Raw genomic sequence first — 6,192 nt, 5'->3', positions numbered from 1 at the left:
TAGTTACATTGGTCCAAACTGGATTAATGTAACAATGTAAAAATATCTATACCTGGAATTCATCTTTAACCCTTCCTGCGTTCGTATGCATATACGCGGCCTCACGGAAGTGGTCCTTTATGCGTGGGGGCCACATATATTCTTACCTCTCTTTGCGCTGGAAGTGCACCACGCAGTACACTCCCAGCACAGAGACCGGGCTGAGTCTCATACTAACGATCGTGACCCGGGACTCCCGGTTCTGGGTCACCAGATCACTGTGACAGCGTCTGATTGGCTATCGCAATGATCAGTCACTGTGCAGCCCACCCATGTGTTTACTTCTCTTCTGAATGAAGAGAAAGATACATTTTATACATGCATGATACATTATATAAATACATTGTATCTTTCTCTCCTTGCTGGAGAGGAAGATGTAAACAAACAAATGTGTGTAAATAAAAAAAAAATGTAAGGCCTAAAGGCCATGTACACAAACCTAAAAAAACTTGCATAAAATTAACCCGTTCCTAAAGATTATTATATATTCAAATAAGTAATGCTGCTGTTCATAAGGTAAAAGCCACCAAACATCAAAAGACCTCCTTCTCTCTAGTTCCCTGGTCTCCTCCTCCCATGCCCGCCTCCAGGACTTCTCCAGGGTGTCACCCATCCTCTGGAACTCCCTGCCCCAACCCATCAGATTATCACCTACTCTCCTCTCCTTTAGGCGCACCCTGAAAACCCATCTCTTCAGGGAAGCCTACCCCACCCCCTGCTAACTTGCCGACCTCCTCCACTCTTCCTACCACTCCATCCCCCACAGCTATCTCCTCCTGTGCCACCATCCCCTCCCTCCTAGATTGTAAGCTCCAAAGAGCAGGGCCCTCGATCCCCTCATGTTTTGCATTGTATTGGTATTGTTCTGTCACATGTTCTGTCCCCCTTTGTAATGTACAGCGCTGAGCGAACTATTGGCGCTTTAGAAATACTGTATAATAATAATAATAACAGCGCAAAAATAAACAAACAGTAATAATAATACCATCAGTGATGAAAATAAATAATAAAGTCCACTGTCCCAAATTAAAACGGTGAAAAAAGTGCTCCAATCAAAAAACAGTGCACGAGCCTACCCTAACCGCCAGCACCAGGAAAACGCAAATCGAGGAAAACCGCGGTACTGTGGTTTTGCATTTACCTATGGCTGGCGGTCAAAACGTTCCTATCCTGAACGCGATTCTTCTGTGTTCAGGAGAGGGAGGTTAAACCTCACCTAAAATACGGAAGCTCCTAAACTCTGCTAAAAGCCTATGTACATGGACACATGGACTGTCATGGAGTTGAGTTTAGGAGCTTTGGTAAAAAATGCCAAAGGCTCCTAAACTTGAGTTTAGGAGCTGCCTGTGTACATGGAGCATTAAAGTAGAACTTTAGGCATATCATGGGCATTTCGATATCGCGCAAGGGAAGGGTTATGAGTGAGAGGAAATCCCTGCAAATTAATGGAATTCCTTGAGGACTCCCAGGCCACCAGAACTAGTGTCCCCATTGGACCATTTCCCCTCTATGACTTTTCTGGGGACAACCCAAAATGTATGATTGGCTTTTACTTTCACTTTCAATGATAATGGTAATTAGGACATATAGAGAGGGTGAATCTCCCTAACGGGGGCACAGTTCGCAATAAAAACTAACAGGGGTTCAAACCTCTCTGTACTGTATTCAAAATCAAAAAAAAAATGTTTTGCCTTTAGCTATACTTTAAGAAAAAAAATATCTAGGAGGATATCCTAGATTGTAAGCTCCCAGGATCAGGGCCCTCCTATCCCTCTTGTATTGAACTGTATTGTTGCTGTATTGTCTCCCGTTATATTGTAAAGTGCTGAGCAAACTGTTGGCGCCATAAATCCTGTATAATAATAATAATTATGAACTCAGTTTTGGAAAGATTAAGAAGTGTTGTGACAATCATACAGAGATGAAATTAGTACGTTAGTGATGTGTGAGAAGACAGAAGGGGGTCAGGTGACTAGTTTTGGTGTCATCTACATAGGTTGTGTTGGAAACCATCGAAGGTTATCAACTGACCAAAGGTGGAGGTGTATATAGAGAATAAAATGTTTGTGACACATGTAACAAAGGGTTCTGGATCCCGGTGACATCATTGACCTAATATGGCCATTTTTGGGCAATGTCACTGACTAAATATGGTCATGTGGCCATATCAGGTCAATGAGGCTAGTGACATCATTGGCCTATTATGACCATATGTGGACAATGTCATTGACCAAATATGTCTATGCTACCATAGTAGGCCAATTATGGCACCAACATATTAGGTCAATGATGCTGGTGATATCATAGACCTAATATGGCCATATCTAGACATTGTTGATGGCCATATATGCTCATGTGGCCATATTTAGTCAATAATGTCACCGGGGTATTTTGTTAATGCTGCTGGTGACACCATTGACCTAATATGAACATTTTTGGACAATGTGACCGAATAAATATGGTCATGTGGCCATATCAGGTCAATGATGCTAGTGACATCATTGGCCTATTATGGCCATATGTGGACAATGTCATTGATCAAATATGGCCATGTTACCATAGTAGGCCAATGATGTCACCAACATATTAGATTAATGATGCTGGTGATATCATTGACCTAATATGGCCATATCTAGACATTGTTGATGGCCATATATGCTCATGTGGCCATATTAAGTCAATAATGTCACCGGGGTATTTTGTTAATGGTGCTGGTGACACCATTGACCTAATATAGCCATTTTTGGACAATATAGTTAACCAAATATGGCCTTGTGGCCTTACTTGGTCAATTATGTCACCAGCATCCCAGCTCCTTTGTACATGTACCTGCAGGGAGGGGAGTTCCACTGCTGTAGCTGACTGGATTGGCGGTCTGCTGTCATGCGACAGTTTCATGCAGGTTTGGGCTGAACCTTAGCTCATCTTTACTGGTGGGTAGCATGCACAGGAAAATGACACAAACCATCTTCTATATGGTCCTAAATTTCCCACAGAGATAGTTTAATTAAATGTGTGTTTTAAAGTATAAAATTGCAATGCATTTGACCAAATTGGCAAAATGTGCCTCAAATCTTCTGATCTTCACCGAAATTTAAGTATAATGAAAACTCCCACTTTCACACATCTCTATCTGGATTTATCGAGTGGACCGACCAACTTGCACTGGAGGCTGTGTAGACAGAGATGTAAAACCTTCACGTTCATCTTCTTTCATGTTCTACAAAAGCATCTCAGACTTGAGCTCAACCGCCAGGAAAACCGCATGTCTTATCTGCCATTTCATCTCCACTCTTCAGGTCTCCTCTGACGGCCTGCAGGCAGGAAGCAGCGAGCGGGGCAATCTCTTTAATTGAGAGACTTTCCCATCCTGTTGTTCTGCACAGAGGGCACAGCACCTCCGAATGTTCCTGGCGTAATTGTTTAATTCAGTCTGCCTGGCGGGCCATCAACATTTCATTCTGCATATTTGGAAACACAAAACAATGCGATGAAAGATGATAATGTACACACCAAAGATGAACGCCGTCCCCGGGAGTAGACAAACGTATCTGTCATCTGATCCTTAGCAAGCAGGTAGCCATGTTCTGCCCAGGGGCAGACTGACCATTTGGAAACTCGGGCACTGCCCGAGGGCCCGGGGTCAGTAGGGGGCCCCATGAGATGCCCCTGGTACCTTTTTCATAGGCTTTTTTGAGTTTGGGCAAGGACACAGGGGCCCCATGATCCCCTATTGCCCGGGGACCCCATGAGTTGTCAGTCCGCCCCTGGTTCTGCCCTTAAAGTGGGCTAATCATAGATGTAGTTTTTTTCATGTGAAGCACATGCATGCTAAGTACTGTTCTTGGTCAGCAATGGAAGCCCATGTATGTCTCTTACAGGCTACTACATTCAATAGCACCCCCACGCATCTAGCAAAACGCATCTAACAAAGTTACGCCTTTCCCAAAATGCGCTGCTCTTTATCAAAAGCACAGGGGTGCCATAAATTGTTAACGCCACCCCCCACGCATCCAAAAATGCCTGCTTTTTTACGTGCTCCAAACCGCATGGTGCCGCAGCACCTCGCAGCCCGGTGCACTTTTTTAAAAAGTGAAAAGATGTCTTTCCCTGTATTTCACACAGGGAGGGCAGCCCACTCAAATGAATAGGCTGCCCCATACATGACGCGCAGAAACACACGTGAAACGCATGCGCGCACACCAGGGACGGACTGAGAACTCATGGGGCCCCTGGGCAATAGGGGATCATGGGGCCCCTGTGTCCTCGCCAACACTCAAAAAAGCCTATGAAAAAGCCAATGAAAGGTACCAGGGGCATCCCATGGGGCCCCCTACTGACCCCGGGCCCTCGGGCAGTGCCCGAGTATTTGAATGGTCAGTCCGCCCCTGGCGCACATGCAGTAGTGTGGATCAAAAGTTAGTGCCACCCCCCCACACATCTAGAAAACAGTAACAGTGCATTTTGGTGTATCACAACTGATAGACTTCGTTTAGACGTACGGTTGGGGGGGAAGCAAAAATGTACGGTTGAGCCACGCTTCTGCCGCCCGCTATCCGCCCCTCCCCCCAAGCTGAAATAGTCAGCTGATGGGGCTGTGTATATGCTGGGGTTCTGATGTGCCTGTAGCAAAGTTCACTGGACATTTATTTATTTATTTCAGGTACTTATATAGCGCCGTCAATTTACGCAGCGCTTTACATATATATTGTACATTCACATCAGTCCCTAACCCTCAAGGGGCGTACAATCTAAGGTCCCTAACTCACATTCATACATACACATACTAGGGCCAGGGGCAGGCTGACCATTTGGAAACTCGGGCACTGCCCGAGGGCCCGGGGTCAGTAGGGGGCCCCATGAGATGCCCCTGGTACCTTTTTCATAGGCTTTTTTGAGTTCGGGAAAGGACACAGGGGCCCCATAATCCCCTATTGCCCGGGGGCCCCATGTGTTGTCAGTCCGCCCCTGCATCAGTTCCTAACCCTCAAGGAGCATACAATCTAAGATCCCTAACTCACATTCATACATACACATACTAGGGCCAATTTAGACAGGAGCCAATTCACCTACCAGCATGTCTTTGGAGTGTGGGAGGAAACTGGAGTACCCGGAGGAAACCCATGCAGGCACAGGGAGAACATGCAAACTCCAGGCAGGTGGTGCTGTGGCTGGGATTTGAACCAACGACCCGAGTACTGCCAGGTGGAAGTGCTAGCCCCATGAGTTGTCAGTCCACCCCTGACTAGGGCCATGTAGCGATCGGTGGGCAGCAAGCCCACATTCAAGTAAATGGAGAAGCGCCACAAACACTCGCAGCCACACCTTCTATTGGTAGCCTCTGGAGCGCGATTACAACGTAGTTCGGGCTTCAGAGACAAAGATTTAGACGCATGTGTGAATCGACCCTATAAAATCGTGCTTGCAATGATTTTGCGCATTTTGCACACATTTACGCAACGCATGGGAATGTGCGAACAAAAAAAAAGCGTGCGCTCAGACGTGCGGGCGCACCGCCTGGTATGAATTAACCCCTGAATTCCTGCAGGGCTGCACACCGGCCTCTCCTGCTACAGCTGACGGTGGAGATTCGCATCAGAAGAGAGCAGACGTCTTGGCTGGCAGTGTGGTTGTGTGGGAGTGAGAACAGTGCAGAGGAGAGAATGGAGTACAATGTCACCGTAGGTGTTAAAGCCCCCTGAACATCGCACTTCTGCATCACAATGACGCTCGAGCCCACCCTTGCTGAGAGCCAGGGAATTCCAGAGGGTGCGCCGGGTGACACATTGGGGGGGGGGGGGGGGGGGGCGGCTGTGTGGTTACATGCACCTACCTGGTGTCACCTCTGACCTGGGCTCCCCGGGAAGGGGTTGTGGTTTTGTCTGATGAGCCCCCGAATGATGACAATGACCTTTTCACAGCAGGCGATTACTCGTAACGTTCCCATTCTTCGCTCTTTCACGAAAAGGACGCGCATAATGAAAACCTCCGCGACGTGGGCTCTCACATACGTGATTCGGGAACACACGATTGTGGCTGCTTTAGTTAACACTTTCATGGCTTCAGATGCTTTTCTTTAAAGTCGATGTGAAGCCAAAATCTTTTTAATTAAAGCGGAGTTCCACTTACCTGTCAAAAAATAAAAGTCAGCAG

This window comes from Staurois parvus, unplaced genomic scaffold (genome assembly GCF_062004578.1).
Source record: "Staurois parvus isolate SC_StPar_1 unplaced genomic scaffold, SC_StPar_1.0 ptg001167l, whole genome shotgun sequence".
NCBI lineage: Eukaryota > Metazoa > Chordata > Amphibia > Anura > Ranidae > Staurois > Staurois parvus.
Note: the sequence above shows the minus strand (reverse complement) of the source record.